General features: G+C 31.6%; 1 protein-coding gene across 2 annotated transcripts in view; it reads left to right on the plus strand.

Annotated features, from left to right (window-relative positions):
* Positions 1–8,498: 8,498 nt before the first annotated feature.
* LOC129217015 (diencephalon/mesencephalon homeobox protein 1-A-like) overlaps positions 8,499–17,837 on the plus strand; it is a 44,510-nt gene continuing 35,171 nt past the window's right edge. The window contains exon 1 of one of the 2 annotated variants that reach the window (XM_054851247.1): positions 8,499–8,616. The gene's annotated coding sequence lies outside the window, so the exon portion shown is untranslated. Of the gene's footprint in view, positions 8,617–12,666; positions 12,821–17,837 lie in introns of those variants that run through there. The other variant, XM_054851246.1, reaches the window with a different exon arrangement.

Genomic DNA, 17,837 nt, shown 5'->3' on the forward strand with positions numbered 1-17,837 from the left:
AGCAGTATTTTTGGGCATAAATAAGCATAAATTTACAAAACAGTTAAATTTATGCTGTTTTAAGAGGAAACTCCAGAATGTGCAAAATTTTGTAGTAACTTCAATAAAATTAATACTGAACTAAACTAAATTGATCTGAAGAATGTACTAGAATCTAAATGTTATTTGCAGAAATAAAGATTTTAATGAAAATCGAACACTTTGTATGATATTTTAAACGGTTTTTGACATAGTTTTTAAATAAAAGTTCATTACTTATATAATAATAATAATAATAATAATACAATAGCAATTATTTTAGTACAATCTCTAGAAAATCATACAAAAAAGGTATTCTTAAATTATATAAACAACTAGTGGTACCCGCACGGCTTTGCCCGTAATAGAAAAATTAAAAGGTCTTCTGGTTCGCCTGTATATTTACAAATAATGTATGGTGAATTTTCTCGCCAATTGGCTTGTGCCCATGTTACGGTTCCACGTTATGATAATTTCGTAATTTACTCGTCCATCTTATGATATTTTTGTTCTTAAAATTGGAATAGAAAAAGAACCATATCAAATTTTCGAAAAATCGCTTCGAGGTGCACACTCCCATGCTACAAACTAACTTTGTGCCGAATTTCATGAAAATAGGCCAAATGGTCTAGGCGCTATGCGTGTCACAGACATCCAGACATCCTCCAGACAGAGAGACTTTCAGCTTTATTATTAGTAAAGATGTAATAATAATTTATCGGGATATGTTTGAAACTTGCAAAAAAGTCATGTAAAAAACAGCGTAAATTTAACAGTTTTTTTTTAAATTTACTTATTTATACATAAAAGTAATAAATAATCTGTTGTTCGTTTTTAGTAAGTTTAAATCGAAAAAAACATATCTTCGTGTTCTATATTTCAAATTTCAAGAATGTTGATGTGAGCATTTTCGGATATTTTAATGCAGCTAAAACTATTTTAAATGAAAACTCGATTCCTACTTTTTAATTCAATATGTGGAGAGATGAAAGTGGATCGTTACAATAAAACACAATGGGATGGTTTCCTTCAGTCAAAAGTGCTACTTTTAGTCATTGAAATGGATAGAATGAGCAAAAAAAAAAAAAAAACATGGGCCCAGAAAATACTTTCATTTTTTTCCAGCAGTTTTTTTTTTTAAATTAATTTTTTAAAATGTCCGATTTTTCACACAAGGCGTGGTCTTTATGATTTCACAAATGATGCTTTTTGGCGAATCTTTCTACTATGTTTCCACGTTATGATAATCAAGCAGCGAATTAAAATTGCACTCTACACGCTTGCTATCAACCATATCGTTGCCAATACACGTGAGTAAAAATGCGAATTAAATATTTATCTCTGTGAGTGGCAACACATAATGGCATTTCATTATTTGTGATGTCATCGCCAAGAAATGTAAACAATAAAAGCTCACCGATTTAAGTATTTTTTTAAAAAAAATTGAACTTAAACAAATTATTTAAAAAATGGTCAGATCCAATGTTTTTAAGCATGCTCTTTCAGAAAAAAAAAATACTTTTGAAATTTTGGAAACGACCCCATTGGTGAGGAATAAATTGATGCATACCGGCTAAACATTCGAAACAGCTCTGGATTAAACAACAACAGAAGAGCGTCATATCGAGAGTCGACTTTATCATCATTTAACACAAATTAAAAACTGCTTCAATAAAAAACAAACACAGAAAATACACCAAAAACATAATCGTTCCCTACGATTCTTTTTCATAAACTGATTTATGTCGTAAAAGTCCTGACAACGGGGTGCTTCAAAAACGGAAGGCACTCCACAAGGCTTTAATGGGGGGTCAGAGTTGAGTAATCATTAGCTGGTTGTCGGGATAACAGAAGACCTCTCCTCTTGTATGGGGGGGGGGGATAATCTCTACTTTCCCCGTCATGGCAAAATGGATTGCCCCTTCAACCAGTGCTTAGGGATTATATGAGGAAAATGGCTAATAACAAATCACGTAACAAACACGAAAATGAGTTTGAGGAAGGGGGATATAAGGGTGGGGGAGGAATAGGGGAGAAAGTGGTGGGGAGGAAGGAAAATCGCGTGAATACTTGTCTACTTGATTGTGATGTCACGTATTGTGGGGACAGCAAAAGGCGTGAGATACAGTTGGGGTTTTATTCGAGAAACGATTTAAAATAGTTTTTTTTTAATAGATCGGGTTTAAACTTTATTTTCTTTTTTACAAAAGCAATAAATGCATTAAAATCTTACTTGCTGCGAATAATGATTTAATAATAATGAGTAAATATTAATTAACAAAACAAAGAAACAACGCCGTAGTATAAAACTTTTTTTTTATATGCAATCATTAGTGTTGTAATGCATTTTAAATAATAAATCAAAGTATTATGGCTATAAAGATGCATTTTAGTTAAAATGTTTTTTTTAATGTAAGTATCAATATTGCATTACTATTTTAATTAGTAAAATAAGTAGCTATATAAATAAGCATTGTGCTGAAAAATAACCAATTGTTCTCAAAACTGTTACAACATATGTTTGGGAGCTAAAAAATCCATTTATCAGTGTAGAAAGGTATAAACTTTTGGAAAAAAATTCATTCGGCAATGATTAAGAGTTTCTTTGTAGCTCCAAAACATGTGTCTGTAATATTTCCTAAATGTTGTTTCTAATTTTATTTTATATGTGTTTTTTTAAAAACTAAAATAATATTTCTACAGAAATGTAACTAAATTTGAAAGTTTTTATATGTAAGAAATGTATTGGCATTTGCATACCTTTTTTATTTAATGAACAAAGAAAGTACACTTAGAATGATAGACCCTATTAAAAGAATTTTCGCGTAAAAATTTATTGTTATTGTAATAACTTAGTCGTTAGAGCATCGACTTATTTTTCAGTAACATATTTGATAAAAATATCTTTAAGTGTAAGATCCAACTAGCATAGTTATGCAAGCAAAATCGAAAACAAACCCAAAAATATCATTTTGCAATATTGTGCTTTACGGATAAAAGACAAGGAATCATGCTCTTTTTTACTTTTTCTTTTGGAAAAAAAATGTGCATGCTAAACTTTTATCGTTGGTACATGGCATTGGTTGTCACATTGTGTTTATTTTGTGTTGAAACAACACACACACAAAAGAAAGAAAAAAAAACTTAAATTGGTTTCTGAGTAATTAAAAGTTTTAGAAATCAAGAATTGCTGCCAATTGTTCACTCACACTTGTTGTTATGTTTCTGAAAGTTGTAATGTTATACAAATCTCAGTTTACCTTTTCATATTTTTTTATTCGTTTTATATATCACTAGCGGTACCCGCACGGCTTTGCCCGTCGTAGAAAAATTAAAAAGTCTTCTGGTTCGCTTGTATATTTACAAATAATGTATGGTGAATTTCTCGCCAATTGGCTTGTGCCTATATTACGGTTCCACGTTATGATAATTACGTAATTTACTCGTCCATCATTTTGTCATAGTCATAGTTTTATTGTGGGTGTTTGAAAATTCATTTGGGTTTTTTGTTTAACACTTTTGTGTCCCCTAATACACTGGGGAAAAGTACCTTAATTTAATATATTTCCCTGCTAAATAGAAATTGTGGAATTTACTAAAATATATATTGATACTCTTTTCATTTCTTTACGTTGTTGCTTTCTATTTTTACATATGTTTTTGTTCCAAAAATGACTTTAACTTCTATAAATGTTTGTTTGAAATCTAAGACAATCGGGAGAGGTGCTTTAAAAAAAATCAATGTTAACATGCGGGAAAGAAGGCTCGTTTAGTTTTGGACGAAATTTTTGTTTGATATTCAATTAATAAATTATCTTTTCTGCAAATTTTGAATTTTGCCGGCTGCAGAAGCAGGATAAAATGTCAAAACATGTTTTGAAGACGTATGGCAACTATAGGAATCTGGCTACTAAATTAATGGAAGTCAAACAGCAGAATTTTAGGTAAAAGCCGTTTATTGTATTAAAAACTTCCATGATATTTCATTCAAGGCATTTTTAAGAAATTTTAAATTCCTCTAAATTTCCAGCTAACAGAGAAAAAAAATCGTGTCTTTAGGAGGATTTTTTCTAAGTATTAATTGCGAAACAACACTTTTCCTAATTTGTTAAGATTTTAAATGCCTCACGTATAAGGCGATGAGAGAAATTATAAAAAAAATATTAAATGCATTAAACCGATCTTTTCCTGGAGGCCGTAATTTGCTTTCTTCATTATCTTCGTTTCATGTCTTTCTTTTTTATGCAGAAAATTATCACTTTCAGAGAATCAGGAAAAAATATATTTTCTACTGCTGAAGTTACGGCCTCTAAACGTGCTATTAGAAGATATTAACCAATCTATATAAAAAAAATGAACAATTGAAAAGAGATTGAGAGAGAAGATCTTCCAATTGTAGGATATATTTTTTTCTTCAAATTACTCTTTTTTAAGCTTTAGAAATAGAGTTAAAGCGCAGTAAAGTGATTTCTAAATTGTTACCTCTGGAGCACTTGGATAAAAACAATTTTAAAAAGATTTTCTCACTAAAATATTTGACAGTAAACCACTTAATGTTTGAAAGCAGAATGCGTTTCGTACTTTCTTTGATAATCAAGTTAATTATATCATAAGCGTGCAACTATTTATTCCGCTGAAATAATTAAAAAAGAAAAGTATCGCTGAAACCGATTATAAAACTCCACGCGATCACTTTATTTAAAATGCTAAAGTTTAATTATCTAAATTGCATTGCGAAGGTTTTAAGAAACTTCTTAAAGTCAATTTAGTATTTTAGAGACATTGATTAAAATACTGCGAAAGTACGTAGTCAGAGATTTCAATCTATTTTTATCATTACGAGTATTAAAACATTTCTAAACCACTACCTTTATAATATCTAGATTTTATTTATGTATTTTTTACTCTTATATTTTATATACAAATAAGTTTTTGAGTTTTTTAACATTTCGACCTTTTTAACTACGAATTAAAGCGTCAAAACCTGTCATACGTCAAAAAAATTACTCATAGTGCTAGTTTTCTTCTAAAACAGTAATTATGCATATTTTTTAATTTCACCCGTCATTATATAATTTATTTAACATTCAAGTCAATCCATGTCAATTAAGACAATCCTTTTAAACTACGAATTAAAGCGTCAAAAACTGTCATACGTCAAAAAATTACTAATAGTGCTAGATTTCATGTAAAACAGTTATTACGTATATTTTTAAATTTCACCGTCATTATATAATTTATTTAACATCCAAGTCAATCCATGTCAATTAAGACAGACAAAAAAGCGTACATTTATAGTCTCGGAAGTTTTAAAATCTCACATATGCTAAAATTCAGAAAAAATTAAGTTTGGAAAGTACTTTTAGAAAAAAGTAAGTAAGAGCATCCCCCCCCCCAAAAAAAAAAAAAAATTCCTGACCCGCGATACAATCTTCCAACGATGGCATTTTTTAAAAGTTTAGCGATTGTTCTAAAATCTTAACTATCGAAATATTATTCAGAATCTTCGTGCGAAGGGATAGCCGAGGCACAAGATTTGAAATTACGCAAAGCAATGAATAATATTTAACTAAACTTTTGAAATCGACATAATTCATAATTGCCTACAGTAATGAATACATAATGTATATTTTCTAAATAAAACATCCTTTATTAATTATCTGTTTGTGGTTTTTGAAAAATCTTTTGAACCTCTGTCTTAAAATATTTTCATGAAATCAATTATTGCTTTGATTGCAGTTCTTACTATAAAAAAATCCTTTAATTTCTTTCCTATAAAGCAGTCTTTAAGACTTATGTGATTTTTTAAAAGAAACTAAAAGAGTGTACCTTTTGGAAACGTTATGGATTTTTGCATAATTTTTTGAAAACTTTTAAAAAGAAATTTGAGTATATTTTCGAAAACATAAGAACTTTAAAATGATTTTCAATGAATTCATGGACTTCCGTGTGACAGTTTTGGAAACATCAAAAACTTCAGCGCAATTTCGAAAACCATCAAGGCTTTTAAGTATCTCGGAAAATTTACATATTTTTAAGGACTTAAAATCCTTTCTCTAAGAACACTAATGTTCGAATAGTTTTAAGGAACAGGAAAAATAAATAAATAAAGTTCCATTTTTTTAATGTATGTTTCTGTTGACACCTTGAAATAATATACTTTTGATTTATGAATAGATAAAAATGCTTCCGGGATTAAATTTTCATAAAATGATCATATTAAATTTAACGAAGTTCTTACAAAAAAAGACAAACCTTTATTTCTTTTCAAGGTTAATAATAAAGTAATGTCTGACATTTTTAGTCTGCACTTAAAAAAGTGTCCACAAACATAGATTTCCAGTGAAGTTATAAATTACAAGCAGTTGCAAACACTATGTCAAGCCTTACAGCCGTTTATGTGTAATAACAAAGAGACCATAACTTTCCTCAGCATAAATGAAAACACATTCACTTTTTAGGACATATAATAAATACAAGAACAGTTGAGTAAACAGATTTAGAGCAGAAAGTGGTATAAAACAGCGAACAGAACCCCAGAACGATTCTTTTTGATTCAAAGAAATGTTTTTTTCAAGTTTCGATCATCCTTTTTTTTCTTCGCTTGTAGAGCCGTTTCGCGTTAAAGATTAGGGAACGATTTTAAATATTAAACGTTTTTTTACTTTAGATTAATATTTTCGGCGAATTTCGATTTCAGCTTCAATGTTTTCATACTAAAAATGCTTCCAAAGTAGAATAACTTTTACACAGAATATTTTAAAAATAAACGATCTGAAAAATTAAACTCTATCTCTTTTCCTTCGTTCCTAAACAATGAGACTGTCTTTAATGCCTTTTAAAGTGCCCATGTCAGAAAAATTGAAATTGGTTCAGAGATTTGCGTTTCGCTTTCTAGGAAATTATGATTAAGTGATTTGTGTTTTAAGCTGAAAGAAAAAATAACATGGAATACTGTTTTTATTTGCGAACTATATGAATAGGCGTTTTTTTTATATATTTGTATTCTAATACTTAGATTTAACTGTATTTAAAATGCTTACACGTCGTCACTTAGAGGCGTGAATCCGTTTGAGAATTAAGGGAACGCGTGTCTCCAATAGAAATGTATATTTCAAGAAACATTTCAATAATTGTTCAAATAATAGAATTGTATGTATGATTGGTTAAGTGGATCTGCTTAGGAAAAAATAGTCATTGAATATACTCCCTCTGTCTCTTTTATAAAAATAAAATGAAGGGAGGTTTTTGTCGCTTTTTTCTACGAAATAGCTTTTTGGTATCTTTGAAAACTGTTTTCTAGGAAAAAAAAATATATAAAATTATTTTTTTTTAATGTACATATATAGCTCTAAATATTTTTAGCTAATGCATTTGTTCCCATGATGTGATTAAAGTTTTCGATTTGAATTCTCAATTTACCGTACCTTGAATACTGAGTAAAGTTCACAAGTAACTCTTCATTCGTGAGAACGCATCAGTAGAAGAAGCTTAAGACTTAAGTGCGGATTTCTGTTGTAGAAAACGAGTAATTTTAATTCTTTTTGTTTCGTACATTTGGCAGCCACAAGGAGAAGCATTATCCAAAGGTTGATTCAAAAGCGAAGCGCTTCTTCAAGGGAGAGGCGAAATCACGTTTATAAAACATCAGTTTCGGAAAAATTCCAGAAGAGAATCCCTGAACCCTTTCCTCTTATTGTTATTAAATATCGTTTAAAATTGCGTTTCTAGAACTTTACATTCAAAAACTTAAAAGAGGAAAGTGCTCGAATCCCGCTCTAACTTTACCAAACATGGTTTATGGTCCCTTTTTAAGTCTTCAGTTTTGAATAATGTGAAAGGTCCCAGAACCTCTCCTCTCCCTGACATCTCCAAAGATAAAACTCCGTTTTTAGGATTTCAATTGTAAAAAGTTCAGGAAGAGAGTTCCGAGATCGTCTAAAATTGCACTTTTGGAACTTCAGTGTTGAAACGTTGTCCCCCCCCCCCCCCCGGCAGAATCTCTCAAAGACTATAGCCTCCCCCGCACATTCCTTTTATCCGGGCATCAGACTTGGGGATGCATTTGGTTGTTTAATAATCCAAATTTATCTGTTGGAGGAGAGAACGATGTCAGTTTGAGTATTTTCATGCAAAAAAAAAAAAAAAAAAATGAAAAGAAAAAATGTTCAAGAAGGAGAGATAATGTTGTCAAAGCGATTGCATCAATTATTTTATTTCCCTTTTTATGTACAGTATTATTTCTTCTGAACGAACTTTAGTTACGGTTTGATAGGATCTTTGCGTATTTCTTTTGGTTATCTACATTAAATTTGTATGCTTAGTTTTTAACTACACCCAAGAAGCGTTTTAAAAACGGAAATGCTAGAAAGGAAAATATCAATTTGGAGGATTTTTTTGATAAAAAAAATTTGAACTTTGGACTAATGAAGTTGCTAAAATGCAAATGTCAAAAGTAAATATAGAAGAATATAACTAATAACGATGTATATTGTGGTAATTTGGTAAAAATTTCAAAAACAAAAATAGAGAAGCATTTTTGAAAATCTTTCAAGTTATGAAGTCTTTGATGAAAACGATGTTAGAATTCAGTTTGTTGTAAGTGAAAATTTATCAATCCTGAATTTTAGTATAAAAATGAGGCATGTGTTATTGCTTCAGGAATTATATTTTCGAAATCTACCTCCAAAGCAAGAGTGATGGTGTACTTCCCGGAAATTACATCTCATAAAATTCGATAAAAAAATTGCACTGTCTATATATATAAAAATGAATGTTTGTCTGTATGTCATCCATGAACTCAAAAACTACCCGGCAGATTTGGCTCAAACTTTCACCGTTTGTTATTTTTGGTACTGGGAATGTTTATAGACCAGTTCGAAAAAAATCTGATCGATAGTTCCTTTTTTATTCCAATTTAAGTCACTATCCATTGGATAAATACGAATAAAATTATCGGCTGCAGAAATTAATTCGCGTGAAAGATCTCATTGATAAGAAGTTAGCTGTTGCCATTTTTCTTGAGTTTGAACAAATAAATTCTTTCTTTATTGTTTTATGGCTTTTCATGCAACGGCGGGATTTAAAACTTTTTCTATTTGATATTTTTAGCGATTGATTGATCTTGCAAACTGCGTGAGTACAAAATTTGAGTATAGTCACGGCTTCACTTGATACCTGGACCGATTATTATGAAAATACTATATATATGTATTTTTCCACGGAGAAGGGGCATAATATGCTCATTGAAGCCACTCGCCCCCAGATGGCACTGCAGAGTAGCTACTTCTGCCCCGTTCAACCGATTGTCATGAAAATCAATATAATGATGTATTTTTTTTGTTGGCGTAGCAACGCGCGTCGGGTACAGCTAGTGTTTCATAAAGAAACAAGCTGAATTTTAAAATTAAAAAAAAAATAGCTAACAAGTATATTTGTTTACAGCAGAATACAGCACAAAACACAGCTGTTAACAAAGTTAGCAAATAGGAGTTTATACAAGTTAAGTTTACAGTTTTTCTAAATTGCAGAGGACTCCAGTTTGATTTGCCAAGAGTATATTCAAGTCTAGCATAGTTGCCATAGGTTGAAACCAGGGGTGGATCCAGCTTCTGGTTTTTTAGAAGGTCATTATTGGAGAAAGAGGGATTAAAGTGCAATTTTGGACTCAAATAGAGGGTTTAGGGAACTTTTTTTTTAAAATATAGGTGTCCAAAATACAGCTTTAGGCAATATTTGGTCGTTTTAGGAAGCGGTCATGACCCCCATGACCCCCCTCTTTATCTGTGCCTGGGTGAAACATTGGCATCCTTTACAGCACCGTCCGGTGGATATGATATGGAGCTAGGAAATATCCTCGGTACCTGTTTATAAAACTGATCAGAATTTTAGAGAGAGATCAACTGACCAAATATGCCATACGGACCGAGTAGTAACGTGACTTCCCTTAGGTAATTTCTTCGGTAGTCAGGAGAAATATCGCACATTTGAAGAATTTACTTCTACGTCAGGTAAGCATGCAAGAAAAAAAAAAAAAAAAACGAGCATTCAACCCCTGGCATTTAATTGAATTTTGATATCTTGAATTCAAGTTAGGTTTTTTGAAATCACGGATTGCTAGAGGACCTAACTCGTTGAGTTTCTAGTTTCTATAAATGGCTCCTATCGATATCACGGGTCCGAGAAACATGATTTGAATTCAAAACGTCAAAATACAAATAAATGCCAGTGGCCGGATGCTAGATGTTGTGTGTTCGATGGTAAATGTTGTATGTGGGATGGTGGATGTAGTGGGCTGGATGTTGTTTTTGCCTAAAGAGGATTGTGTAAAGTTGAGAGGGTCGGGTATAAATAAAGTTGATTCATAGGGACACGGATGAAGAGCCGGAGGAGTCCGTCCCCGCCATCGCCAAAGGGGAGCACCTGCGCGTGGAGACTGGTGAATAGCAAAAAGGATAGGAGATCAAAAATGGGCAAGTGAAAACAATAAGCAATCGTGATTGTCCTTCCCTCCCCCCCCCCCAAAAAAACTGACAGAATCGGCAACGCTCTTAGAGACACCACCATTACACTGAACCAAAAGGAAATCACATAATTTGCATTGTACAGCGTTCAGTTTCCTTTTGTCGGATGTCGCGGTTTTTTTTTTTTCTTGTTCCATGTCATGGGCACCAGAAGTTTACCGAGTTTTAATCTACGGTAGCAAGGCTGGACTTTGATATATGTTTGGCAAATAAAACAAGATCCTAGTGAAATTTAGAAAATCTATAAATTAAACCATTTGTACGGTGGGCACTGGTGTATTTTGAACATGCTTCTGAGTAACAGTCAGTATGAATTTGAGGAGCGTGGCATAAAACAATGAAACCTTATCCTTAACAATGGTTCAATGCGAATGGACGAGGTCCTAAAGTCGCCTTTGCTGAATTACTGTCAGTATGACAGATGCTCATCTGTGTCAAGTCGTGAACATAAGGTGAAAAGTGTCAGTTTTCCGTGGACAACGGTTTTTAAGAGTCCTGTTTGATTCAAAGAGCAAAATTGCTCTCAAATAAAAAGTGTCTACTGCAGCAATTCTCAATCTTTTCACCACTGAGGACCACTTGATACCCTTCCGAATTCTAAGCGTGCCACATACAGTAGAAATAATATCTTTACAACGATTATATTTGGAGAAATGAGATGAATCCATAAGTTTTCTTTTATAATATTACTTACAACTTCAAAAATTACTTTAAGACTACTTTTCATTTGCTGTTCGCGGACCACCAATGGTCCAGGAGCCACACAGTTTGAGGATCACTAGTTTACTTCATTCCGATCGGGTTTTGCTTTAAAGAAAGGGTTATCGAATATGTGTTTAATTTTGACAGTCGTTGTGACATTATTTCGAATTCGGTGTTTTTTACATAAAATGTTTTTTGTATGTATTACTAAATTCAAAAGCTCTGCGGATGTTGCATGCATTTTCAAAAACAGCAAAAGTTGTAATGCTGAAGTCCATAAGATGGTCTACTGAAGTTCTAACAGCAATTGTCAGATGTTTGGTTTCTGTGAAAATGTGTATTATTTATTTGTATCAATAAATCAATAAAAAGTTCAACATACTATTTTAATTTCCCTAAACGCATTGCTCATAAATGCATAATTCTCAATCGTCATAAAGATCATGAAGTTTTTTTACGTAATTTTTAGCCTTTTAAAATATACTAATCAATATTTTTTAAAGTCATAACCAGTTCAATTTTTTTTCGGTATTTATACTCTAACTCAATAACACAAAGCATTAGAAAACAGCTTTGAAATTTATTTCTTTTTTGTACACAAAAAACAAAAATTTTGTTGACTCTGTCTGTGAAAGACAAGCTGAAAGTTTTCAAACATGCTGAATAATCATGTTTGCTATCAAATGTTTTAGCAAAAGTTAACGCAAAACATTTGATCAACTTTCCAAGTTTTATATTTTAGTTTCAATGGATTCATATTTAAAAAAAATGTGTAACCAGAATAATATCCTCAAAAAAATTGTAGTAAGTAATCAATATTACTTTACAACATATTTTCAAATCCAGATTTTTTTCTTCATTTTAAAAGGATATTTACAAAGAAGAGGACTTTATACTGGAAATTTTTCTAAAAAATTCCCGATCTAAATCCTTTTTCGTTATTTATTAAAGATTGAAAAATACTTGTCAATTATTTATCATTGTAATTTAAACGAAAGTTAATCAAGATAATGCATAGTATTAAGCTTCCCTCCCCCTCTCTTTTATTTTTGAAATAACTGATATATTTGAAACTACCATGCTATTTTTCCAGGAAAAATAATTTTATCTACAAATAAATCTAACAACCTTGGAAAAACACATTTCACATTTCCACCCTCATATTGATTCGACAAACTACAAAATCGCAGACGATAAACGATTGGTTTGGTCTGAATACGTGTAACAATATTTGTCCAAGAGAATAAAAAAAAACCTTGCACCTTCAATTTTCATTCGCACGCACTAATCACGTGCTCTCGATTCAAACAATAACAAACCTAAATGGTTACTTATTTTTATACTGTGTGGCTCTCCGTGTTACGTCAACCATACTAAAACCAAAGCTATATAAAAGACTCGGCGTCGGTTGAAACACGAGAGAGCGGTTTAAAAATTTATCCGTAGATTGTTATGGATGTTCGAAAACCATTTTCATGCTCGTATGGTTTGCAAATGAAACATTCGCTGCTTCGAATGTTTATTTTTGTCGGCAGTTTTTGGAACTTTGGTCCCAGATTGGATCCTAGATGCGTTAGGTGGGTTTTTGTTATTTTTATTTATTTACTTTTTAAAGAATGATTAATTAATATGATGAGAAATGGTGTTGTTTCCTTTAGTCAAAAGTAGTACTTTTTGTCTCAGAAATTGATAGAATAAGCAAAAAAAAAAAAAAAAAACATGAACTTAAAAAATACTTTTATTTTCCCAACAGTTATTTTTTAATTATTTTTTTTAAATGTCCGATTCTTCAAACAAGGCGTGGTCTTTATGACGTCACAAATGATGCATTTTTGGCGCATCTTTGTAACGCGTTTCCACGTTATGATAATCAAGAAGCGAATTACAATTGCGCTCTACGCTCGCTATTAACCATATTGTTGCCAATGCACGTGAGTAAAGATGCGAATTAAATATTTTGGACCGTGAATGGCAACACTGAATTGCATTTCATCATTTGTGATGTCATCCGCAGAAGCGTTAAACGCTAAAAGAGCACATATTTAAGTATTTTTTTAAAAATATTGAACTTAAAGAAATTATTTAAAAAATGGTCAGATTCTATGTTTTTAAGCATGCTCTTTCAGAAAAAAATACTTTTTAAAATTTTGAAACTACCCCATTACAAATTTTTACTGATTTTAAATGCTTTTAAATAACATCGATGGGCATGATATTAACTAAGTTTTCAATTTTCATGCCTTTCTACAGATTCGTACGGCAGTTGATTAAACATTTTTGTATATATTTCCACTAAATACGGAAATCAGTCAGTGAAGGCCCTTCGCTTAGAGGGGAGGGGGAGGGGTTTAATAAGAGGGATCCATTGCCATCCCCTTGCTCTGAAAAATTAAAGTTTTTATACATGAGGGGGAGTGGTTTTTGCTACTTTCCGAAATACACCCCTTATGACCCCCTACACCCTGAAAAAATTACAAATGATGGGTTTGAGTTGTTCCACAGATTATCTATATAATGGGCAGATTAACTAAAGTAATCCATTAACAGGTCGAAATCGTTTCGTTTCTCAAATTACCTTGGTAATCTGTTGTAACCTAGTAATATGTACTTGATCTTCTAGGCACTCGTTAAAGTGAAAATATGTTCTTCGCTTGATCATTAGCAACGTTTCTGTATGCTTAAATAAACATAACGTTATTTATTCAACATTCGATAGTTAAGGAAAATGTAAACGCAATCAAACAATGAAAATATTTGTTGACAGATTCAGCCATCAATCAATTAACACGCAGTTCAGTCCAGAACTAAACGAGCCTACTTTCCCGTATACCAACCTCGATTTTCTAGAATATGGTCAATATATCTCTTAATTAGCTATAGTAGCACCGTTTCAAAACAAAACAGCAAATATATATTGAAAAAAAAAAAAAAAAACCTTTGATGATTAAAAAAAAAAAGAAAGAAAAGAAAAGAAAAGAAGCAAAATGAAAAGCACATCACAATAAATATATTTTATCAAAAAAAAGCTCATATTTAAGGTAAGAACAAAGGGTCTGACCTCAAATTTTCCCCAAAACGCTAATGTTAAGATTTTTTGAACTGTTCAAAATTATCGGACTATTCACTCAAACGTTCACTCAAGGAGGGGGAGGGGGGTCAGACAGTCAGGCCGGTTTCCCCATTTCAAAGCCCGACTTTCCACAATTTTAAATACTTCAATATTTATTCAATTATTTTTTTTATTTATTTTGACTTTTTTTTTCGTTTTAGTAATATTTTTAAGATGCATTAAGCCCTCATTCATGCTTTTTTCGTCTTTCTTTTTCTTTTTTGGGAAAATAAGCTTAAAAGCTGTAACACAATGAAACACACGGATTAAAATATCAGTTTTGGAAAAATGAATTTGCAAAGTATATGACAAAATTAAGCTTACTTATTAGGGCAGCATAAAGTTTGGAAAACTTTGCATTACATAGCAAATTTTGAAACTTTTTTTCAGAAATTTTTTGAAAATTAATGTTACGAAAGCTGTTAACGTGCATATAACTTAGGTAAAGTACAAATTAAACATTTTCGTGCTTTATCCGTTATAAGAATTGATAAAGTGAATGGGTGATCACTCGAAAACGAATAGAATTTTCAGTTCATACATATCAGTAGTCTATTTCTACAGTGGCGTATTTACCGTGCGGCAATTTCGAGAGGTACCCACCTCAATAGAACCCTGAATGGGGTCCAAATGGCAAATGAAAAATTGTTTACATTTAACGAAGTGCAGAGGGCACCAACACTTGGGGGCATCAAACCTGGCGCTAAAGTTGAAATAAAGTTGAGCATTGCACTATAGCATAGGCGTGCGCACGGGGGTCAACGGGGGTACCGTGGTACCCCCCTTAGCACATAAAAATTAAAGTTAATACGGAAATGGCTAAAATTTTGCATTTTTAGGTTCATTAGTTTCTTAACTCACACGCTTTAAAAACGCTTTTTTACTAACAATGCTTGAAAATTTTCCTTAATTGAGCAAGTATGGGAGCCTTTCCAAACACAATTTCAACCTACTGGTACAGTGAAGTACCCCATTTCTGAAGCCCTGCGCACGCCTATGCACTATAGTGATATGTAAATAAGTCTTAAAAAAATATTTTATCTTTACAATTTTGGTCTCTTTTACAAATCCCAGAAAAACTTGCAAATGCTGTTTTACATGATGAAAGCCTTTTAAAAATTCTCGGAGCAACAAATTCGTTGTTATTGTTAGAGATAAATATCCCTCCAATAAAATTTGATTTTCAAATTGAATTTCTAACGTTTTATGCATCTTAGGTTTATAGTGAAATGTAACGTAAAAATAACTTTTAAAGGTATTAATATTTCAATCTCTGTTTAAAGGTTTTTTCCCCTTCGCATAAGGGGGAAAATCGATAAAAAATATAAATAAATAAATAAACGGAGTAGAAGTACAACGTTTCAAAATCCAGGAGTCAGAATCGGAGTCGGCCCTTCTCCTTCCGACTCCGCTATCCTGGATGAAACAAATATGAAGGAAATATGAAACATATCAGAACATATTGTGCAGAAAAGCTAATATTTGCTCTAGACTGGTAAAGCTTAACCACGGAGAGATGGCAAATCAACTTGAAGCGGAAACATTATTTGTATCTTTTGAATTAGGTAGTTAATTATTATTTTGTATTAGATATGATCAACGAGAACGCACCTCTTACTCGCCACTTTCTGGCAGATTCTACCTATTGCTAATGATCTTACTGCTTCAAGGTTATCCGCCATCTCTCTGTGGTCAAGTTTTACCAGTCTAGCGCAAATATTAGCTTTTCTGCACAATATGTTCTGATGTGTTTCATATTTGATTCATATTTGTTACATCCGGGGCAGCGGAGTCGGAAGGAGAAGGGCCGACCCCGACTCCTGGATTTTGAAACGTCCGACTCCGACTCCGTTATTTGTTTATTTATTTATTTATATTTTTTTCAATTTTCATTCTTATGCGAAGGGGAAAAAACCTCTAAATAGAGATTGAAATATTAATACCTTTTAAAGTTATTTTTAAGTTACATTTCACTATAAACCTAAGATGCAAAAAACGTTAGAAATTCAATTTGAAAATCAAATTTTCGAATAGTTGCGATTTTAAAAGTGAGCTACTTAAAAGTAACTTAAAAATCTCATTATTTGAAAATTTGAAAAGGATTAATTTGCTTTCCTTTACTGTTAAACAGATAGATGTTGATCAAACCGTGTGCTTTCAATTTTTGAAAGCTGTAACTTGAGATAACAAAAGCTTTTTTGCTAACTCAAGAAACCTTTCTTGAGAGGGAGTGGTCCATCCCTGGTGACACTAATCTGGTGGGTGACACCCCAAGTTAATTTCGAATTTTACAAAAAAAAAAATAAATAAATATTTTATTTATGAAAAATTTCCTCAATAAATCTTAAATTACATTTCATCTATAAAATTTCAACAAAAATCGAGCACTATATTGCAGAAAGAGGCCGGGTACGGGTATATGTGCGTCTGGAGCAAATTTTACACTAAATGAGGCGGTACACAGCTTTGTACGAATCGCTTTTACTATACTTATATTTCTTTTTCGCTCAATTTTTTATTTTATTTTATTAATTGCTTTAGAATCAACCTAAATAAGACATAAAAGGTTAACTGCGATTATTCAGTTTTGTAAACAAGAAGTCATAATCTTATTTTATTTAATACTTTTTAGTGGGAACCAAGATTATAGAAAAAGTGTTAAGATTAAAAAAAAAAAAAAAAACATATTTTATCGGATCTTTTGGATTTGCGCTTTCGCGACAACACTTACTTACTTTAATTTACCGAACAACACCTTTAGAAGCTTCCTCTCGAGCTACGTGTCCCGACTGGCTCAAGGGATACATTCCTTTTACTATTTTATAACACAGATAGAATTAAAAAATATATTATTATTTTTTATTTGAGAGTGATTACTTGAAAAATGTTAGGCAGCAAAACCGTTTGCTGACAGTTGCTATTAGTTAAGGAGAGTTGAAATAAAATAATTGTTTGAAAAACTAAAAAAAAAAAAAACACGCTTTTGAAGCAAAATTATGTTTGGATGATAAGTATATTAAGGTATTGACCAAGCACTTAATTTTGATGTAATAAAGAAACCGTGGGGTGCTGTTTATTTCCATTTTTGCATGGAGAACAAATGAAAGAAATTCAAGACAACTGATAAGAAGCCCCCCACGTTTTTTTGTATTACATTAAATTTAAATGTTTGGTCTCAGTAACTTAATATACTTATCATCTAAAGATTATTTTTTACCTTTTAGTTCATTTTGCTACAAAAGCATGTTTTTTTTTTTTTTTTTGGTTTTTAAGCTATTTTTTTATTTTTCTTTTTATTTTTTGTTTTCTGTTTATTTTAACTTGCTTTACGTAAAAATATTCATTTCAACATAATTCAAAACTTTTTATGTTTGTTCATGAAATTTGCCACCCAAAAAAAGCGACTAAAGGTCTCGAACAGCATTCGAAACGCGGTCTCTCTAACTCCAAAGAGAACAGTAATACCCCTTAAAGTGTAATAGCCG

Source organism: Uloborus diversus, chromosome 2 (genome assembly GCF_026930045.1).
Source record: "Uloborus diversus isolate 005 chromosome 2, Udiv.v.3.1, whole genome shotgun sequence".
Lineage (NCBI taxonomy): Eukaryota > Metazoa > Arthropoda > Arachnida > Araneae > Uloboridae > Uloborus > Uloborus diversus.